At 38.3% G+C, this 22,817-nt stretch overlaps 1 protein-coding gene across 4 annotated transcripts in view; it reads left to right on the top strand.

The window, feature by feature from the left end:
- The first annotated feature begins 1,418 nt into the window (after nt 1–1,418).
- TET2 (tet methylcytosine dioxygenase 2) overlaps nt 1,419–22,817 on the top strand; it is a 130,211-nt gene continuing 108,812 nt past the window's right edge. For 3 of the 4 annotated variants that reach the window (XR_010659390.1, XM_065907027.1, XM_065907026.1), the window contains exon 1: nt 1,419–1,702. The gene's annotated coding sequence lies outside the window, so the exon portion shown is untranslated. The remainder of the gene's footprint in view (nt 1,703–22,817) is intronic. The other variant, XM_065907024.1, reaches the window with a different exon arrangement.

Genomic DNA, 22,817 nt, shown 5'->3' with positions numbered 1-22,817 from the left:
CAACGTAACATACAGAGTTCCCTTTTTAAAGCCTTTTCAAAGAGGAAATATTCCGAACTGATAAAATTAGGTAAAGCCTTCACTTCTAAAGAAATTACGGACAAAAAAAATGTGAGTTATACAAAATAACTTGTGTTGACTTAAGAATATCCTGATCATAATGTAGCGATCCCCAAAAAGATGTGCCCCCAAAAATCTCTAACATTTGAATGCCAATAACGTGAGAACTTCTAATAGACGGCGAATCTCAAAAACTATAACGATTCATGTGGGTTTTGTTCTTTATCTCATCTTCAACATAAACGATGATTCTTTTTAACAAAGCATTAAAAGGAGAAGAAAATGTACTCGGCAATAGAGGAGAAAAACTGTCAACGGAAGCGAGCGATTATAGAATCCCGAACGTCAGGGAAAATCGAGCGTCCGTCATTTGGAGTTTAGTTCTTTACGGGTCGATTTCTTCATTACTTAATTATAAGGCTGGACATTTTTGCAAAATAGAGACTCTTACGCGAGTAAACTTAACCATTTGAAATTGCAGGTTTATTTCTTACGACCGAATTTCGGGAGAAGTAAGGAGTCACTGTTGAGAAAGTCCTCTCGGATCTGCGTGAATCCTTCTTCTCAGCCCACGTGGCCAAAGTAAACAGAAGGTGGACCGGGGCGGTGAGAAGCGGGCCTCGCTCAGTTTCCTAATTTGTCGCGTCTTTGAGACTACAGGCCCCGAAAGCACTAAGGGCATGCCCTCTGGGAAGCTGATGAGAGCTTCTGCAGAGCGAGACGAAGACGAGCGTGTGGGGAGGATGCTAAAGCGGGCGCGAGGCGGGGCGATGGACCTGCCGGGGGGTGGGTGCGCTCCGGGGCGCGCGCGGGGATACCTGCCAGGAGGTGGGAGTCCGGGCGGGCGCGCGGGCGCTGGGGACTGGGGAGGTGCGCGCCTACTCTCGGGTGGCCGTGGGTGCGATTCCAAAAAAAGTTTCAAAGGTTCAGCTGGGGTCTCGCATCCTCCTGCCAGGGACCCACACTACCTCCGCCGTCGCGCCAGTCCCACGCCTCCACCCGGGTGGAGACCCATGCAAGGGTCCCGGGGTCCGGACCCTCCCCCGCGCTCCTCCCGGCGCACCGCTCCCCTCCCTGGCTCCCCGGTCGCAGCCTCGAGCGCGCGCCCCTCCGTCGGGCCCCAGGTGCCTCCGGCTTTTGTGCCGGGAGCCCCGGGGCGAGGAGCCAATTCCCGGGGAGTCCGGGCCGAGAGCCCCGGGGCGGCGGTGGAGGCCCGGGCGGAGAAGGCGGTGTCCGGGGCGGAGGGGAAGGAGGAGGCGGCCAGGAGGAGGAGGAGGAGGAGGAGGAGGAAGCGGGGCGGAGGAGGCGGAGAAGCCGGAGGAGGAGGAGGAGGCGGGGAGCGGCGGCGGCGGCAGCGGCGAGAGCTCGGGCGGCCCCGCCGCCTCCTCCTAGCGAGCGCCGCGCGCCCAGGCCCGGCTCGCATGCGAGTCACGTCCGCCCCCTTGCCGCGGCCGCCCCGAGACGCCAGCCCCGCCGAGTGATGAGAACAGACGTCAAACTGCCTTATGAATATTGATGCGGAGGCTAGGCTGCTTTCGTAGAGAAGCAGAAGGAAGCAAGATGGCTGCCCTTTAGGATTTGTTAGAAAGGAGACCCGACTGCAAACTGCTGGATTGCTGCAAGGCTGAGGGACGAGAACGAGGTCAGAGCGCTTCTCTTATGCCGCGAAACTCTCCCTTTCCTCTCCCCTCCGCTTTCTCTCGGGCTCACGGGGACTGGGGAGCCAAGCCTGCAGTGTCACCCGCAAATACCAAGAGGGAAGAAGGGAAGCTTCACAAATTACTGGAGCCTCTTCAACATGGCTGACAAATATAGTTTTAATTCCCCCCACCCCCCTTTTAAACCTGTAGTTGTCTGATCTCGCTCTCCTGTTCCTGAATGCTCGTGCCCTCCTCGGCCAGAAAACTTACCTTTGTGAGTCCGGCCGGCCGCTTTCCCCGGCCTTTTATGCCCCGGAAAGTGATTTTTGTCCCCGCTTTCCTTGCTAAACTAGTTCAGCTGTCGGGGGGCACGACTTTCCCCTTGACTCTTCCCCCACCCGCGCCCTCGGGGGAAGGCAGACGAGCCCCGGGAGTATCCTCACCCACCCCGGGGAGCACACGGACCGGGCGCCTTTCGACCCTTTTCTCCGCTGGGGGTCTGGGTCTGAGTGTGCGTTCGCGTCCGCCCCCTTCTGCCGGCCCCGCGCCCCCTTTTCGGGGGGCCGCGCTCCGCGAGTGTCACAGCGAGTGGAACAGGAGTCCACTCGGTCGGGGGCTGTTGTGGTTTTGTTTTGGTTTTTTTTTTTTTCCTTCTCCCCCTCCTGAAGTCCGCGGGTTTTGTTAGCGCTGCGGAGCCGAGAGAGGAAAGAAGAGTTTCTCGGCTTCCCCAAGCCAAGACCCGAACCCCACTTTTCTCAAGGTCCATCAGCTCTGCGATGGGCTGTCCCTTCCAGCGTGGGGGGACGTGTGTGAGAGCGTTTGTGGGCAAATCTGCGTCCTGGCTTTGTGCTTCTCCCGAATCCGCTTCGTCGGGTTCCCGGTAAGTGACAGGCAGACACAAAGGCAGGCGCAGGCCCGGGGAGGGGGCAGGCGGCGGGCGCGGGGGGAGAGCGGAGAGTTGGGAGACTGCAAGGTCAGGGGCGCAGAAAGAAATGAAACCCAATCCCAGGGAGAAACGGAGGCGCAGAGAGCAGATTTCTAACAGTCGCATCCACATTGCTCTTTCTTCGCAGTTCTCTGGTCTTTTTATCTTTCTGCCTTTCTCTGTGTCTCCCTTTTCTCCTCCCGTTTCTTCCCGTTCTTCTTTTTCTCCTTCTTCCTTCACTCCTCCTTCCTTCACTCGTACATGACTCTTGATGAATCTTTTTCATGGAGGCTGCTTTTCTAGTGACACTAAGCTAAGTTTCTATGGAGAGTTTTCTATCTGTGGCAAAATAAAGTGTGGGCTGGATAGACTGCTGGGAAGGTCGAATGTGAAATTTAAGTGAAATTTACAGGCTATTGCCCTCATGACATACTTTTAATTGTATTGAGTGAGTTTTTCTCCTCCTTATACTGTTTAGGAATTGAAAAGGGGTCATTTTACAGTCGTTTAAAATTTAGTAAAATATTTTTATATTTGCCTGTCTAGGGAGTAGAATACAGCCACAGTTTAAAATTTCGAATCATACATCATGCTTTTCTTTCTCCAATCAGGGATAGATAATGGCAAATCCAAATCCAAAAGTATTCATCAATCAATAATCCAACATAAGAGTAAGATTCTATCTTAGGGACATTTGAAAATGTATATAGGAAAGATACTGGCTATGGTTTGGTTTGATTTAAGACTGTGGGTATTGTTGCCTGGCTAATGAAATCATTATATTTGCATTTTAATGGAAAGTCGAAATACTGGAGGGGAGTTATATTCTTTTCCTTGTTTGCTTGTGTGGTTCATAATAGGTTTGAAGTAGAATATACATTTCAACATAATAAATACTGATATTTCAATGCTCTTAAACAGAGAAGTGTTAGTGAAAGATTGGGAAGTCAAACAAGTTTAGAAGTCCTGTGTACGATTAAAAGATGGATGGGGAAAAAATGCAATAATGGACATTGCTCCATAAATCACATCTCCAAAACTACTTGTCCTTAGTAGTTCACTTTGTAACTCTACATTTTGATCTCTGGAAAGCAGTTAAGTTTAATCGTCGTAGAGGCATGATTACAAGGGAGACATGTTACTCATCTTTGTGGAATAGAAACAGCTCATTTGGTTGTTCTTATTTGTCCTCAGATAATAAAGAAAACACTAAAAGAGTTTAGAAGAAATGCTTACTATCTGTTGAGAAAACTGTGGTTAATTATCCCAGCAATTCAGAATTAAAATATATCTTTCCTTTTGCCAACAGTAGTATCTAACTACTTTGGGGGGACTTTTCCAATGTTGTATATACTGTCTTCAGGCTTTTCAGCTAATAGTAGATATAATATTTGCTGCTCATGTTGATAAATAAGAATATCTACATTGGTTAATCATTTTGAATGTGACCATGAAGGCCTGTTCTTTCCCAGAATCCAATTTAGACTCTTTTCTGAAAGTAACTACTAATGAATATTGTATGAGGGACTTCAATTATTATAAGAAGGACCTGTACATATTATTCATCAATCCAAATAAAAATGCTTTCTCTTTTTTTAGAAAAATTACTTGAATTACTATGGAATAGTTTACAATGAAAGATATAACCTCAGCTCTTTGTTTACCATATTTGTGAAAGTCAGTGCTACCTGGATTCACCAAAAATTTCACAGCTTGGCCTGTTTTGGGTAATTGAGTTTTAGTGGAGTCATAGTGGAGAATAACATGATAGATTTTTTTTCTTAAACTACAATAGTTTCGCTTATGTTTAAAAATTACGCTAATGGTTAATGAGAAATTAACTTGAAATAAGGGAAGTCTCTTGTCTTGTTTAAATTCACACATTTACCAAACTTCTTAAGACTCTAATTAGGTCTGGTCTCCTGCTGGTCCATGCTAGGAGCCAACAGGATTGATAGAATTTTGATTCAGTGGCACATGGACCTAGACATTGCCAGGTCCGTGTCACTCCCAGCAGGTGAAATGCAGCTGCCCAGGAGTTGTTATGACAGACTTCCAGAGTTCTGTTTGGGCACTAGACTTACATTAGATAACAAAGACTGGAGTTAATGTTTTGGTTTCACTTGTTGGAGTTAGAATTTCTCTATCAATTTCTCCAGTGCTCCACCCATACACAGTGCCGTAAGCCAGATGTCACTGTTGAAATGTATTTCCTTATTTGCTGACTCATTAAGAAGTTCTTATGATTCACAGAAACACCTGGCACCTTCTTATTTTTCATCCTGCCCCCAATCCAAGTTAGTATGTTCTTATGAATTCTCAAGAAATTACCATAAAATGTTCTCAAAAGCTATAGATGTTTGACAGTTTTTAGAATGTCTAATATTTAGAAAGTGTTCAATCTGCTTTTCTCTGCCCTAATTCCTTCTACCACAAGAGTTCAATTGTTGTCTTTGTTGTTGATGTTGTCGCTAGTTAGAAGAATTTATTAGTCTTACCTAGCCATCTTCACCAGGAAGAGACTTCTTTTGTAAACAACCATGCAGCCTGTTCTACTCTAATCTTTCTGAGTCATGGAGACAGGTTAAAACTTTGAATCAGCTAGCTGTCAGTGTTGGTTCATGAAAGTAACATTTTCTCAACTATTAGGCCATCACTGCACAGTAGTTCGTTCTTAGGAGTAGTAATGGCACCAGAGCCAGTAGCAAGAAAATATCTCTTAAGCCAGCTTTACAATTGGAGTCCTAACTGTGGGAGAGTAAAGTTGCCAAGTAGAGCTGGTGGTTATCTTGGAAACTGTGTTGAAGAACACCACCACAAGTGATTTTGCCAAATATACAGTATTTACTTGGTCTAGATCTCCAATTTCTACTTTGATTCACTGCCAAAACTCAGTGAATACTGTGGGCATTATTTAAGAAGGTTACATAGTGCATCTGTTGGTTTGGTATGTTGTAGGAGAGAAGAGTTTCAGAAAGGAAGAGGGTAAAGCAATACACCTGAATCATGTGTGACTACCAGCCAAAAAGAATTATGTGTATTTGCTTATTTCCAGCATTGTTCTTATCCTAAATTGTGCATTGCAAAAAAAATCCCAAGATAGACATACAATACTTTTTCAGTAAAATATATTTTGGTTGCCCATTCCAAAATAGTAAATTCTATCAGGTTTCATTTATACCTTTTCCATTTGTCATGAAATGCAGTTAAATGCGCCAGATTTCAAGAAGTATAAATAGATGGTAGGTGGATTTTCAATATTTTGTGTAAAAATAAATTCAGTGATAATGTCAACCTACCTTCAGTATTAAGAATTTGGAAATCAATATTTTATACTTGCTAAGGGTTGTTTCTCAAACTGACTTGAATTCAAGCTTTGGATCATCTGAGAATTAAGTAAAAAGATGAGTTAATTGGTATGAAGTGTTTTGAAGGACTATTTAGGACATAAAATGGAGTGATTGCTTCACTAAAAATACCATAGATGTTTCTTTCAAGTTAGATTTATGTCTGTTGAAAGATTTATGCTCTGAGAATAGCATTGAAACATGTATATTATCATATGTGGAATAGATCGCCAGTCCAGGTTCAATGCATGAGACAGGGTGCTCGGGGCTGGTGCACTGGGATGACCCAGAGGGATGGGATGGGGAGGGAGGTGGGAGGGGGGTTCCGGATGGGGAACACATTTATACCCTTGGCTGATTCATGTCAATGTATGGCAAAAACCACTACAATATTGTAAAGGAATTAGCCTCCAATTAAAATAAATAAATTTTAAAAAAAGATTTATCTTCTATGTCTTTTTATTCCCTAATAGAATCTATTGGTATACTACTAAGTCAAGGTTTAATTTGTTGGGGGTCAGACGTGGTGGGGTGAAGATGTTCAGAGGGTACTAACTTCCAGTTATAAAATGAATAAGTGCTGGGTTGAAAGCATAGTGTGGTGACTATAGCCAGCAGTACCCTTTTGTATATTTGAAAGTTGCTCATAACTGTGTGAGGTCATGGATATGTTAACTAACCTTATTGTGATAGTCATTTCCCAAGATATACCTATTACAGATTGTTACATTGTATACTTTAAATGTATACAATGTTATTATATGTCAGTTACTCTAAATAAAGGCTGAGGGGGAAAGATATAATGAATAATGTAGAAGTAGCTAATTTAATTAGGAAATGTGTAATCTCTTCTCAATGCATAAGAGAAAAACAAAGTAAAAGGTCTTTGGTGATACTGATGATGAAAGTAATGATGCTGCTTTTTCCTTAAATGTTAACTTCTACAGGTCATGGTAGTTGTTCCGTAAAAGCCATCCATTATAAGCATACAGTTGAATGATGTTTAGTAAATTTATATTTTTAAATTGAAACTTTTATTGAGCTAGTTGTAGATTCACATGCAGTTGTTTGAACTAATAATTGGACATGGGCATTCTGTCCAGTATTCCCCAGTGGTAACATTTTCAAAACTATAGTCTAATATCCCAGTCATGAGACTGACATTGATGCAGTCTACCAGCCTTACTCAGATTTGACTGGAATGTTTGTGTATGTGTATATTTCATTCTGTATACTATTTTATCACATGATCAGATAATTTTAAACATTTTCCCCTCTGAAAACAGAAGTTTAACACAGTTTTACTTCATCAATCATGTGCTTGTGCTACCATGCCTTGTTAAAATGTGTATCAGAATATAGGCTTTTGTTTACTCAAATGTTTTTTTGCTAAAAATATTTTAAGTTGTTTTACTGTTTTATGACATTTCAAGTTACATCATTTGATTCTCATCACAACTCTAGAGATAGGTGGTGGTGGTGTTATCCCTATCTCTGGAGAGGAAACTAATGCACAGTGAGATTAAATAACTTGCCCAAGTTCATACAGCCAGTACATGTCTTAGTTAGGATTTTAATTTAAGCAGTCTGTCTCTGGAGTCAGTCTTTTAATCACTATACTATACCACCACTAATAATAAACATGTTTCAGTAACATAGGCTGTGTAGAGAAAGTCATAAAAGGAGACTTAAAATGCATGCAATTATCTATACAAAACTTGTGCCTGAATATTCATAGCAGCATTATTAACAACATACATGTGAAATAAGTTTGAGAAAAGAAACTGGTCTACAGAAGTCTTTGTGATGCCAAGACAAGTGGGGAAAAGAATCTGAACATTGATGGCTCTCCATGTTTTGCTACATATAGCCAGTCTTTACAAAACCAACAAAATTTTACAGATTGTTAATGGTAAAATGAGTTCAGATTTTTAGGAATAGCCCCTATGAAATTAGGACATTATTTTTGACACACAGGAATTATTTGGGGTTTACTTTATTTTAATTTCTAACTTTATATACTTCTAGATACCAAACATTCTTCTTGGTAAGCAGTACTTTGTTCCCTTTTATTCTGTTGAGAATGATGCCAGTTGGGACCCTTACCTTGGCAGCATGACTGTTAACAGCTCTGGGGGAAGAGCCAATGATCTTGAAACATTCAGCTTTAATAATGTGCGCTTGTTGTTATACTCAATGAGGACATGTCTTGGCTTCATGTAATTACTGTAATCATTACTTTTTCAAGGAATAGCTATAGAGATGACCCAGAGATACCTTTTAAGAATATGATTATAACATTTACTGGTAGGTTTGTTGTATATTTGTGCCAGGTTCATGTTAGACACTATTGTTAGAAACTTTTAACCTGTCAAGAAGTTGACATAGTGATTGTTCAGTTCAGTTCAGTCGCTCAGCCATGTCTGTCTCTTTGCAACCCTATGGACTGCAGCACACCAGGCCTCCCTGTCCATCACCAACTCCCAGAGCTTGCTCAAACTCATGTCCATTGAGTTGGTGATGCCATCCAACCATCTCATCCTCTGTCATCCCCTTCTCCTCCTGCCTTCAATCTTTCCCAGCATCAGGGTCTTTTCAAATGAGTCAGTTCTCCGCATCAGGTGGCCAAAGTATTGAAGTTTCAGCCTCAGCCTCAGTCCTTCCAGTGAATATTCAGGACTGATTTCCTTTGGGATTGACTGGTTGGATCTTCTTTCTGTCTAAGGGACTCTCAAGAGTCTTCTCCAACACCACAGTTCAAAAGCATCAAGTCTTCAGTGCTCAGTTTTCTTTATAGTCCAACTCTCACAAATCCATACATGACTACCAGAAAAGCCATAGCCTTGACTAGATGGACCTTTGTTGGCAAAGTAATGTCTCTGCTTTTTAATATACTGCCTAGGTTGGTCATAGCTTTTCTTCCAAGGAGCAAGTGTCTTTTAATTTCATGGCTGCAGTCACCATCTGCAGTGATTTTGGAGCCCCCCAAAATAAAGTCTGTCACTGTTTCCATTGTTTCGCCATCTATTTGCCATGAAGTGATGGGACCAGATGCCCTGATCTTAGTTTTCTGAATGTTGAGTTTTAAGCCAACTTTTTCACTCTCCTCTTTCACTTTCATCAAGAGACTCTAGATCTTCTTCACTTTCTGCTATAAGGGTGGTGTCATCTACATATCTGAGGTTATTGATATTTCTCCTGGCAGTCTTGATCACAGTTTGTGCTTCATCCAGCCCAGCATTTCTCATGATGTACTCTACATATAAGTTAAATAAGCAGGGTGACAATATAAGCCTTGATGTACTCCTTTCCCAATTTGGAATCAGTCTGTTGTTCCATATCCAGTGACTGTTATGGAAAGCAATAAGGTAGAATATAGGTCTGATCTTTCTTATGGGAGAGATGAGTAGCTTATTTGCTTCTACCATCTCTTATTTCTTGTGACACTTTATGAACCACCTCAGCTGATAGTAGCTTTTCATGCTATTTTTATTATATTCAAAAAGCTATTCACTGAATTTGAGTGTAATATTCCATCTTTGCTTTTCTAAAGTGGAAGTCAAAGCTGCTCAGTCGTGTCCAGCTCTTTGTGACCCCATAGACTATACAGTCCATGGAATTCTCCAGGCCAGAATACTGGAGTGGGTAGCCTTTGCCTTCTTCAGGAGATTTTCCCAACCCAGGGATCAAAAACCCAGGTCTCCCCCATGCAGGTGGATTCTTTACCAGCTGAGCCACCAGGGAAGCCCATGAATACTGGAGTGGGCAGCCTATCCCTTCCAGCGCATCTTCCCGATACAGGAATTGAACCAGGGTCTCCTGCGAATTCAGGCAGATTCTTTACCAACTGAGCTATCAGAGAAGCCCATGAAGGATACACTATTTTCAAAAGAAAAACAGTGGGCTGTGGATATTTGCTGATGGAATGACTGCTCTCTTCAGAGAGAACATACTTGCCCATGGTCAAACATAGACAGTAGATCTCCCACAAAGGTATACCATACATGGTGTTGAAGCCTTTCATTTGCTGCTTTTGCAGTTTTGAGATTTATTAAATTTGTGGATGTCACAAAGTAATAATAATTTTAATTACTATTGTCATGATTCATTAGTTATTGCTAAAACTTGCCTCATCATGTCTTTTTCTTGATAGAGTATTAAATATCATTTCTATGATTAGATTATACTTTGATGGAAACTATTCACCCAACTCTCAGTTTTTATTATTTCTCCTCAAATTGATTTTTTTTTAAAATCTAGCAATGGATAAGAAAAAAGGCTTCAGTAGTAATAATGAAGCCTAGAGGATATAATGTGATCTTCTCTGAGTTATTTCTCCTATTTTTCACTCCTCCCTGCATTGAGAAACAAGAGTACTTAATTATTATTTTAAAAATACCTTAATTATTAGCTGTGCTGATTCTAAAGTAAAGCACAAGAATCTAAAAATAATGCAATGACACCACACCCAGATTCCATCCCTAACCCACTGTCTTGTTCCTATTAATTTATTTTTTAATGTTTGTTCTTTCAGCACTTTTTCCATTTTTGTTTGAAGTTTCTTACTTTGAAGTCACAGAATTTTCGTATTTGCCATTGGCTATAACATTCTGTCAGTTCTTTTATAACCTTTCATGATTTTTGTATTAAAAGGATTACTTTTGGACTCCCACTAATTAGTTTGGATCACTATTAGCTTTTTGTTTGTCTTACTGTGTACATCATAACAGAACAAGGAATCATTTCTGCAAATACAGTGATAGTTCATAAAATTAGAGTGAGCCTCTAAAAAAGTGAATTCAGTTACTAGGATATTAATTTACTTTATGTTCATATTTTCATGTGCCAAACATAACTAATAAAAGGGAAAAAATACCATAAATGGATACTTTCAAACATGAGGGAAGAACATACAATGATGTATGTCAATTATTTCTTGTTAAAACAGGAAAAATTTTTAAAAGCATGAAGGAAGAACAAATCTTCCAACCTAAAAATACTCACCACATAAATTATTTTTGTAAAAGGAGAAGCAGGTACAGTTCAGCAAGAAAGCATGCATTCTAAACTTTGCAATCTAGATTTCATCTATCTTTATTGTAATCTACTCACGTAAATGTTTTTTTTTTCCTCCTGTGAAGTTATACTATATATAACACTGAAATGAAAACAAAGTTGTATTTTAATTTTTGAATTATCTACCACATTATAGCTTGGAGAAAAACATATTGACCAAAAAGAAAGCTAGTAGACATTTTACTAATAGCTTACAAAGATAAAATAACTATGACATAATTAATGTATTTCTACCAGAAATCAAAATTAGAAAGGACATTTGGTTAACCTTAGGGAAGTAAAATTTCAATATATTGAAACAACATTTTAAATCAAGCATATAGAAGATATAGGACATGGTATTTTAAAATGACTGAAGAACATATATGAGGTTTTGCTGAAGTCAGTATTTTTTTTTTAATAGTTTAATTTACTACTGACAATTTGCATCAGTATTTTTGCATTGTTATAACTTGTCATGTTTCAAGTAATCCTGAAGATTATGGGAAACTTCATATGTGGGAATAAAGAGGTTGGTTGTTGACATTGTCATTTTCCTCTAATATTGGTAAGAATTTACCCTCCTTAAGGAATAGAGTTTGTTTTCTGTTCACAAACTCATGTAAAAGTTACAATGAGTATAGTGAGGGTGAAATTTAAAAGAAGAAGACAGGTGGAAAACTAAATTGTATTTCTGTACACTCAGATGAAGTTATTGGATACTTTCCTCTGAAAGGATCATATTGTAATTTTATTTGGATGTAGAATTGTTACTTTGCAAACAGTTTGCCTACTTAGTGTCTTAGTAGCTGTTGTGTAATGCTATCTTTCATAATAAGAAAAACAAGAAGTCTTGAGAGGAGGTAGAAAGTGCATTCAGAATGCCCTGTTGAGATGACAAAACTTGCCCTAAATTTAATTAGGCAGGGAGTTAATTTTGATCATGTCCTAGGTCAGGAGCTACTTAAAGAAGAAAAGAAATGTGATGGAGATTGGTCATTTCCTCCAGTTCTTCTGACCACTACTCTTTTTTTTTTTTTTTTGCAGCGGGCAGGGGTTGGAGGGAGAGAGAAAAATAACCTCCTTTAGAAATAATTCCTTGACATTCACATGCTCCTTTTTTAGGGCCAAAGAAATAGGAGGTTTCTCTTTGGAGCTTGTTGACACTTTCTCGCCTTGCGATTACACGCGGTCACATCAACATTTGACACGTGGGTTCCGTGCGCATGGCAGCGCTATTTACAAACACCATCCAGGGATTCCAGAGACTTATGTAACAGCTGAGAGTACAGGCTTTGTGTGTCCGTGGGCGCGGAGGAATCAAGCAACTTTATTCATAGTGGAGCAGCCGTTGTCTGGCTCTGATGGGGTCCTGCATCAAAGTTCACCGAAGTCTAGGTCTGGAACTACCCAATATGCAGCTTACCGGAGCCTCAAAGGCTGTGCCTTAATATAGGATTACGCTCTTCTTTTCCCCTCCCCCTCCTGCAGCAAACGGAATCCGTTATGCGAAACTTTTTTTGTGTGTGTGTTTTCGAAATGTGGGTAAATTGTGTCTTGGTTCTGGTTGTAATTTACTTCTGCCACTTGTGACAGAAATGCACATGCCTGCCACCCAGTCTCACAAATGCTTTTTTTTTTTTTTTTTTTTTTTTTTTAATATTTTGTTATTTGTAAGCAACTTCAGATGCGAGAGAATTGGTAAACTGACTTGGCAACTCTGTGACCACAGAATAATCAGGAAAACGGTTGTTTGATCATCCTCCATATCCAGTTCACTTGTACCCACCACTGTCCTTTCTCACCTCCCTCTTAAATTTCCCATTATCACACCTCCCTCAGCCCTCTTCCATCTTAAGTTACATATCAAGACATGGTATTTCTCCTTTAAGTTAGATTTCAATACTTAGGGAATTGTTCTTCTTTTCCCATATTGCTTTTAAGAATTTTCCATTTATACTTACCATTTTTTTAAAGTCTCAAGTCAAAAATAATTAAAACACCAAGAATTTGTGTCTCATCCTGGGTACCTGACATATGTTTCCTGGTGCTTTTTTTTTTTTTCCCCCATTGTAAATTGTAAATTGACTGGTTGGAATTTTTTAAATATGAGTAAATTTTCAGTCCTTTTTTGGTTGGAATTTTAGGATCTTTTTTGATGGATGTCATCACTGATTATCCAAAAATAGAAAGCTTGCCTAAAAAGAATTGAAATTAGATCATCAAAAAAATAAACTTGTAGTTACTTAAAAAGTTGGGCTGTTTGAACTCTTCTTTCATAGAATTTTTTTTCTAATCACACTATCTTTCTAAAAAGAGGAATGATCAGAATCTTTGAAATGTGGTACTGTAAATGGGAGGAATTTAACTTTTCAAAATAAAGAATTTTCTCCCCAAGATATAAACCAAACACCAAGGAATGTTTGGTATAAGAAGTTTAGGTATGGAATAATTTAGAGGTTATGTCTTCCAAGTCTATTATTTACCTATGAGATTTAGAAATTAAATTTGAACTGTTTAACAGCTGGATGTGCTGTCTTTTAGAAGAAGTTATCAAGAGAGTGACTAATTTAACCAACATAAGGAAATCTGAGAATAGACATTTTTCATTTTTTTTTGCTGAGTAAAATTTCCTTCTAAATTTGAAGATATATAACTTATTTAGTGGTTATAACTTATTATACTTTTCTAATACATTAAGATTTAGTGAATTTAGATTATAAGCTTTAAAAATTACTTTCTTTTTTTTATTTGCATGCTTATCATTGTTTTGACCTGAAGATGGTGTATTTATTTTAATTGCCCTTGATCCAAATAGTGAAAGTTTGTGTCAAAGTACTTATGCGTAAACTTTCTTACTAAAAGCAGTACCATGTCTGAACACTCTTGAGCTTTCATAAGGAGGATCTTAGCCTATGTTAGAACATTACCATTTTCCTCTCTTCTTGTACCTTTATGGACAGTAAGTTATATCTGGTTATAAGCTGAATCTGCTCAGAATTTGATAAAGGTTATAAGTTGATTCATTTCTGCTAAGAAAAGGATTAAATATAACTTTGTATTTTTGTTTCACTTGAAGCTTCAAGCATTCAGTAAACATTTATTCAATAGATGTGCTTCCTTCATGAAAGTGAGATAAATAGCAATTGTCTCTGTATTATATAAGGTTAAAATGGTAGATCAAATGTGAAAGATACCTAGGAAGATGCAGTGTGGGAATTTAGGTTGTTTTCTCTTTCCAACAACTATTGAGAGCATGTGTTTGCACATGCATGTGTGTTTTCTCTCATTCAAAAAGTTTTTGGACTTCTGAGTTAATTCCTCTTTGGTAGGAATGATTTAGTAAAACTGTCTGCAAATATAAAATTTTTTAAAAATTGATGTTATACATTTTCCCAAATATTGTGACAGTGTAAAATCCCCAGGGTCTTTTATAGAAACTACTTTTATATGGTTCCTTAGAAGACAGTTGAGGAATCACATAGGCGCTCACACATAAAACAAACAGCTGGTGTGGTGATGTTAAAATTGGCCAGGGTGTTCCCTCTAGCGTAGGAGTCCTAGGTCATAATGATGCCTTCCCATGTGGTCAAGCACACATGGCTTTCATGTTTACACACACAGTTCCAGAATTCTGAACACCAGTGATGCAACAGTGGGAGAAGGGGTGATCTGTATCTCACAAACTGTTTAATGACCTGGGTCATGAATATTGATAGAAAATAAGAAAGAACTGATTGTGGTAAAATGTGCCTGGAGGGGAAATAGAGTAGATACTTAAAGCAGGCTTCCTCCCCTCACCCCCCAACCTCTAGATTGTTTATTTTAAACTACCATTACCACCCAAAAGGAGCTTTCTACTTTGAACTTAAAATAGTAGCTTTTAACTGGACAAGTGAGTAAGCGCTTTGGTATCCAGGGACTGGAGGTGACAAAGCTCTCAAGAGTGTCACTCTCTTTCGTAACCAAGCTGACTCAGACTTTTGGAAGGTTTTATGGCAATTTAACCAGCTCTAATGATATTACCGCATATGTGCATGGGAACAGATAATTGGAGCTAGAGCTGCCATTTTCTCCAGTTTTAAAATTGTTTCTTACCCATTATTCCAATTTTATTTGTGAAAATAGGTCAATCCTATAGAGATGCTTTTCAAAATCACTGGATATATTTGTATAGAACTACTTTGTTTACAAAGAGCCTATGTCTACAACAATACAGAGGAAAATACCTTTTTATCTGGTAGAATCATGATAAAGGGGGAAAAAGAGGGAATGGTAATTCTAGAAAAAAATATAATAATAGCATGGCGGTATTCATACAACTAAATGGCAAGCAACTATTTTTAAACATGGAAAAGACCTAAAAGGGTGAGGGGAGAACATGTTATAAACAAGGAAAATATAGTTTTCGATGAATAAATGCTTTATTACAAACTATGGACATTTAAAAGATTTGTTTCAAACTCTTTCCTCCTTGTGACAAATTATCCAAGACATTATCTACCTCTCTCTGAACTTTTAACAGATTGTTCTGGACTTAATTTTAATTGTGGGTTTAATTTTGTTTGCGTGTGTGTGTGTTTGAGTATGCATGTGTTTGAGTATGTTTTTCTATTTTAGATCTAGCTATTCAAACTGGAGACATCTCCCACTACTTATAAGATATTGCTCCCTGTACTCCCATCACATTTACTTCAATATGTCAATAAATCATTCATCAGATTTGCAAAAAATGTAGCTCATTTTCAAAGATAGAATCATAGACTATTATTGACAAGAAACAGAAACTTTAGAGACTATCTGTTGCATTAACTAGAAAAAAATGGAGGCATAAAGAGGTGAAGACCATTGCCTCAAGTTGAATAATAGGATATTTATCATTTTAGTAATAGTCAGTGTTAACTAAGGTCTTCACATTCTGTCAAGAACCATACTAGGGATTTTCAGAGGTTATCTTATTCAATTCTTACATCACATCTATTTTTGTTGGTGCTATTATTATCCTCATTTTACTAAGGAAGAAATCAAGATATTGGATTAAATAATTTCCCTATACATTTTGATTTATCTTTGACATCTTCCAATTTGCAAATTTATCCTTAAACCCTATAGAATATTTTACCATGGCCATTTGACTTCTCTCCATTTCTGCTTCCCTCATCCCTTTTTTTTTTAATTTGAAAAAATATTTATTTATTTTTGGCTGTGCTGGGTCTTCATGGCTGCACGGGCTTTTCTCTGGCTGCAGAGAGTGGGGTGGTGGTGCGCAGGCCTCCTACTGCAGCGGCTCTTGTTGCAGAGCGTGGGCTCTGGGCGTGTGGGCCTCTTCAGTAGTTGTGGCGTGTGTTTAGGAGTTTCGGCTCCCTGGACTCTAGAGCGCAGGCCCAGTTATTTCATGACACATGGAATCTTCTGAATCAGGTATCAAACAATGCTTCTTGGATAGGCAGGTAGATCCTTTACCAATGAGCCCCCAGGGAAGCCCTCACCCTATTCTTTTTTTCACTCTGTTCCTTTGTGCCTGAAATGTCTTCCTCCTTGGTGTTCTCACCTATATGAGCTTTCTCTTCCACCTTCTTGGCTTTTTCAGCTATTCACCATATTTTCCCTGGACTCTGTTCTTTGCCTCCTTTTTTCTGATAAATCAAGCAACTCCTAAACAGTTGGATTCCACCAAACAATTTCTTTTTGTTTTGTTTTTTGGCTGCACTGTGCAGCTTATGGTATCATAGTTCCCTGACCAGGATCAAACCTGGGCCCTTGGCAGCGAAAGAATAATGTCCTAACCACTGGAATACCGGAGAATTCACAAACAGTCTGGTTTTTGGAGTTAGGAAGATCTATTTTTGAATCCTGACTTGCCTTCTTATAAGCTGTGTGTGTTCTTACACAACATGGCAGCTTTAGCGTCTCTGAATCAGCTTCCCCATCTGTCAAATGGGGCCGACTAAAAATTCTCATCTGTCTCAATGATTTTTCAAGTTTCTTAATTATACCACTTGGTGAATGAAATATACCTTCTATTTAAACTCATTCTTCTCTGTGCTCTCTGATTATTCTATTCTGATTTAGTTTTCATTCATTATTCTCCTGGTTAGGTCCACCATTGCTTTAGTTCCATGTCTTTCTCGGTATTTTATTCTTTTTTTCTTTTCCTTTTCTTTTCACTGATTTACATCCCCAATTTATTTATTTTGTCCAGAAATGGTGTGTAGGAGGAAAACTGAGTCCTTGCATGTCCAAAATGCCTTGAATTTTCCCTCAGAGCTAATTGATAAAATAATGGTGTATAGAATTCCATGTTCAAAGTAATTTTCCCTCAGAACTTGGGAGACATTGGTGCATTGAAGCAACATTTCATCCAGTGTTGGCTAATGAGATATCTGATATAAATATGGTTCATCTTTTTTAGATAACTTAAAAAAAAAAACCAAAAATCTTTATTTCCCAAAGTTAGGGAAGTGGGGCTTTTAGGAGGGAATGAAAAGACAGATAAAAATATTCAATCCCTCAACAAAGTCTGTTGACTCTAGTTTTGAACTATATCCAGAATCTGACCCATTTCCTATCATTTCACCATTTCCACACTCTTGCAAGCCACTATCATGTCTAATTTTGAATATAACCTTCTCATCCTAATGGATCTCCCTGCTTCTGACTTTGCCCTCCCTTCCTCACCTTACCAAGGTGTTTTACCCAAATCCAGAAATCAAAGTTTAATCTTTTTAAAATTGTCAGCTCATACCTCTGCTTAAAGCCACTGATGAACCCCTATTTAACTCAGAGTAAAGCCAGGGTTTTTTGGTAACCTCCAAGGTCTCAACTGATATTTACATTTCTGATTCCATTTCTTTCCAGTTCTTTCCCTCACTCTAATAGCCATGGCTTCCTTGCTGTCCAATCAACAAAAGGAGCATCCTCTTTCCTCTGGGTTTTTGTGCTTGCTATTTCCTTTCCTTGGAACAGCGTTTGTTTAGGTATCCACTTATGTTGATTCTTCCTTTATTTCTAATCTCTCCTTGAGAGTGTTAGTTTTCCAGGAATAAAATTCAGGGACTTTTCTGGAAATCCAGTATTTAAGACTCTGCACTTCCTCTGTAGGGGTTATGGGTTCGATCCTTGGTTCAGAAACTAAGATCCCACATACTATGTGGTGTGGCCGAAAGGAAAAACAAACCCATAACCATTTAACAGAACTACCACACTTAACCTTGTCCGATTTCCTTTCATTAGGTTTATCATCACTTGCGAGAGCACTCGTTGCTGCTTTAAAAAAAAAAAAAATTTTGGGAATTTCCTGTTGGTCCAAGGGTTAGGACTCTGAGTTTCCACTGCACAGGTTCAATCCCTGTTTGGGGAACTAAGATCCTGCAAGCCAGGAGTTGTGACCAGAAAAGTTTCTTTTAATTTATTTTCTGCTCCTCCCAGAAGATGTGCGTTCTATGAGAACAAGGGCATTGTTTGGGTCACATATAGCTTCTGCACCTAGAATGGTGGCTTGCATGTGGTAGACATTGAATAAATATTTGGTGAATATATATATATGAATAAAATGGTGAGTAAAGGGGCAATAATATAATTTTACTTTTCTGCTTTCCCTTTATAAAAGGCTACCAGTGTTCTGTTTGACACAAAATACAGGGAGTTTCTAGGACCAAGGAAACATTTGTAGCTAAAATGTCATACATACTGGCAACTGTACTCCTTTCTGATGTTATTATAGTTGGATAGTATTTAAGGTATCTTATGTGTTTAAAAATCTACTTTAAAATACAAACAGGATTTTAAAAGCTACCTTAAATTTTAAACAACTAATTTATGAGTAGACTTTTGGAGCTAAAACCTCCTAAAAGATGAGCAGTGCATATGTTCTTTCTGCTTCCTTTCTCTGAGTTGTGTGGTTACCAGCTTCCTTCCAGCTAGGAGAAATGGCACTGCTCTCAGTATCTCTTAGCTTCTTCTCTCAAGATGAGGTCATATCCTTCAGAAAACTGGTTATGAACTCAAGTATCCTTGACATTTATTTCGTAGGGAAAAATAATTACACATCGATGATTCTTCAATGAAGTTTTCCCAAAGTTTTGAAATACCCTCTTTATTAATTAATTGGTGGGGGGGGAGACTGGGATATAAATTCATGGTGGTTTGAGTGCATTTTTCTCTCATTATTGTTTTTATCATTAAAGGCTCAAAGTCCAGTAGAATTTGAGTGTGATTTGTAAGTTTCATGTTGGGAGCTCTGTTTCTCTTTTAAGGGTTATGACCATTGCCTAGCATAGCACCTCGAACATTGGAAACCCATAATAGCTATTTGTTGAATGTGGACCCATACTTTTGGAGAATTCTGATTCCAAAGTTTTTGTAGCATAAAAACTCATAATGTTAATATTCTAATTGATGCTAGTAAAATGAAGTATAAACTGATAGAGTAGTTCTTTCTTTTCTTTTCTTCCAAATATAGAGAACTTTCTAAAATGAGAGTTGGTTTAAGATTTTTAATATCTTTTATTGACATAATTATATGTGACCACATAGCCAGATAAGAGAAGCCAGTAGTCTTTCACAGTGTAACTTAATGAAGCATCCTTTGAAATTCTTAAAATTTATACTGGTATTAGCAAGGTACAATTCTTTTTTTTTTTTTTTTTTTTTTTTTTTAAGCCTAGGACTGGGGAGATTGGGAGGAAATGGGAATTAAGTGATAGTGGGCATGGGGATTCTTTTGGGGGGTAATGAAACTGTTTTAATGGCTGCACAATTCTGTGCAAGGTACAACTGTACCAAGGTACAATTCTTGAGCTACAATAGTTTCTTGATAAAAGATCTTGTTAAAGATGCCATTGTTACATTTGCCTGTTTACAGTCACCTACAGAGGTAAACTAGCTTCTTATGGACTTCATTATTCATTTTCATATACTTTACCTGTTTTGGAAAAGAAATAGAAAACTGTCCCTGTCCAGTAGTCAATGGGATCACAAAGAGTCAAACACGACTGAGTGACTTTCATTTTACCTGTTTTGGAAGTCTGTTTTCTAATCTTCTTCCAAGGCATATCATCTTCCTATGTTTATAGCATGTATTTTTGAGACAGGTCAAACAGGATTAACACATATTTGATATTGCAAAAATACATTATAGACTTTAAATGAGTTCTTTAGCTTTTCATGTGATGCTGGGCAGAAAGTTTATTACTGATTCCTCATCTATAGAATGAATAACTTGGGCAAAATAATGTTTTCTGAAATTTCACTGAACTTCGAAGTTTGAATTTGAATATACATATGGGCTTCCCTGGTAGTTCAGCTGGTAAAGAATACATCTGCAATGCAAGAGACCCTGGTTTGATTCCTGGGTCAGGAAGATCCGCTGGAGAAGGGATAGGATATCCACTCCAGTATTAAGAATCTGCCTGCAATGCGGGAGACCTGGGTTTGATCCCTGGGTTGGGAAGATCCCCTGGGGAAGGGAATGGCTTCCACTCAAGTATTCTGGCCTGGAGAATTTGGGGTTGCAAAGTGTCGGACACAACTGAGCAACTTTCGCTTTCATATGACTACTTGCAGCATATCACAGATATGAACTAAGTATTTGTTTCAGTGCATTTTGTAAGTGACCTTGTTATTTCCTTTCAAGGAAAAAGCAATAGTATTTCATTCAAATGCTTGAATGTTTATGAGAAATATTTCAGAACTCTGAAGGTTGAATTCAGGGTTACTTACAGGTTGTTTTTATACTTTATGCAATATTTATCAGAACGTGAAATAGCAGAGAGTAAAATTATTTTGGTCTTATTTCCATAAATCAAATTTTAAATATTCCTTGAGGGAATAGATGTTGTAGAAAGAAAAAAAAGAATTCTGCTTTTCAGACCTCTTAAGGATGTATATTTTGTTCTTAAGAGGAAGTTCATTTCTGCACACCAATACAAAGGATAGAAAGTTGACTTGTCTTTAATCCCTGAAGAAAAATGTTCTAAAATTGCCTTTTGCTGTGTACAATTTACTAAAGTGATGAGTTCCTGGATTAATCTTTAAAGAAAATGTCAAGCTTATTGAAAAACCTGAGATAACAATGAGTCATTTTGGTAAGTAAAGGAAATAAAGTCTAGTTGAAAATGACAGATTGTCTACAAGAATGCAAAGTTGATGAGTATAGGAAATTCAGAGAAATTTGCTGATTTATTTTCTTTACTCAGTGAATACAAAAGTCTACTTTTTCAGATATTAATTACATGCTAAATTAAACCATCTTTGAAGTCAGGCTAATATCCTTAAGAGAACGCCTCTTAAACTGATATATGAACAGGATATAATTTAACAGAGATTAGTACTAGTTAGGAATAATCTTGAGACTTCAAGATTTCAGTTTACAACATACTCACTGAAGGTTAGTTTTGTACATGGAAATATAAATCATACCATGCCTAAAAAAATCGTGTATATCATTTCTTAAATAGTAGATAGCAGTGACTTCAAAAAACCACAGGTCATTCTGTAAACATACACACTGACAAAAATATTATAAATGTGAATTTAGCATGCTAATTATATTCTCACCCAGAACCTTAACTTGTTTTATAATTATATTACATATATAACTATATTACCTATATGAATAAAATCTGATGGGTATCAGAGTTAGAAAAAGGCAAGTGTTTTTTTAAATATATATAAAACCTTAGTCAGTCTACACCTTCTTTGATAGGTCTTAAAGGTTATTTCATTAGTGTCTTCTAACAACTTTATTTGTACATTGTGAAAACCTTTTTTGAAAAACAGCTCACTGTGATCACAGAATTTGTCACTACTATTTCCCAATACATATTTGCAAAAGAAGACTTGATATATTTCTAGGATAACATATGGTATAAAAGGTTTTTTTAAAATCCTAAAAGAAAAATACTGAGATTTTTTATTTCTAGTCCAGCATGTGAGGAGTTTGCCATCCTACTAAGTGAAAAGCTGAACAAACTGAAAAATCAACAACTGTTCTTTGTTCCATCAGAAGTATGGTCATAGGGCAAACTACTGCTTCCAAAATTGGAGATAAACAGGCAGATTCTGAGAACTGTAAACTTGTTGGAGCAGAAGTATATGAGTAGAAATGGCCACAGGAACCAGTGCCATGGTAGAAAAAATCCTGTACTTAGCAAACTGCTAGAGCTTCACTGTGAATAAAAATCATAGGGATAAGTCATTAGGGAAGCCCAGCTATGGAGGGTGGGCAGGCTGCACATTTTTGTGAACTTTACCTCCAGGAACTCTACCGGGGCCTTAAAGTAAATACTAAATATATTTAAATATTTATAATATATTTAATAGAAACATTAGAGGAAAATTGTCTTCTGCCTCTGAAAGGAGCAGGGAAAAGAACACTTTTGAAATATGCCAGAGCATTGTGTTCTTCTTGACAAGGCCTCCCCTCAGGGAAACTGTTTCATCAGAGCTCAGAATACTGCAGATCCCTCTAACCTCCCATGTGGGGGAAAGGGAAATATGCATCTCCAGACTCCTCCAGCTAGTCTATCCTTCTTTTAAAACTGAGGGCAGAGGGGACTGACAAACTCTAGTGAAATTCACAGTCAAGGGGCAAAGACTCACCAAAAGACTGAGATAAGACCTAATCGTATGACTCTAGAATGCTTCCCGCTTCTCCACACTGTACTACCACATTTGTTGATTACTGTTAAGTAGTATCTGACTCTTATGACCCCATGGACTGTAGCCACAAGGCTCTTGTCTCCATGGAATTTCCCAGGCAGGAATACTGGAGGGGGCTGCCATTTCCTC

Source organism: Muntiacus reevesi, chromosome 16 (genome assembly GCF_963930625.1).
Source record: "Muntiacus reevesi chromosome 16, mMunRee1.1, whole genome shotgun sequence".
Taxonomy (NCBI): domain Eukaryota; kingdom Metazoa; phylum Chordata; class Mammalia; order Artiodactyla; family Cervidae; genus Muntiacus; species Muntiacus reevesi.
Note: the sequence above shows the minus strand (reverse complement) of the source record. Positions and strands in the feature narration are given on the sequence as shown.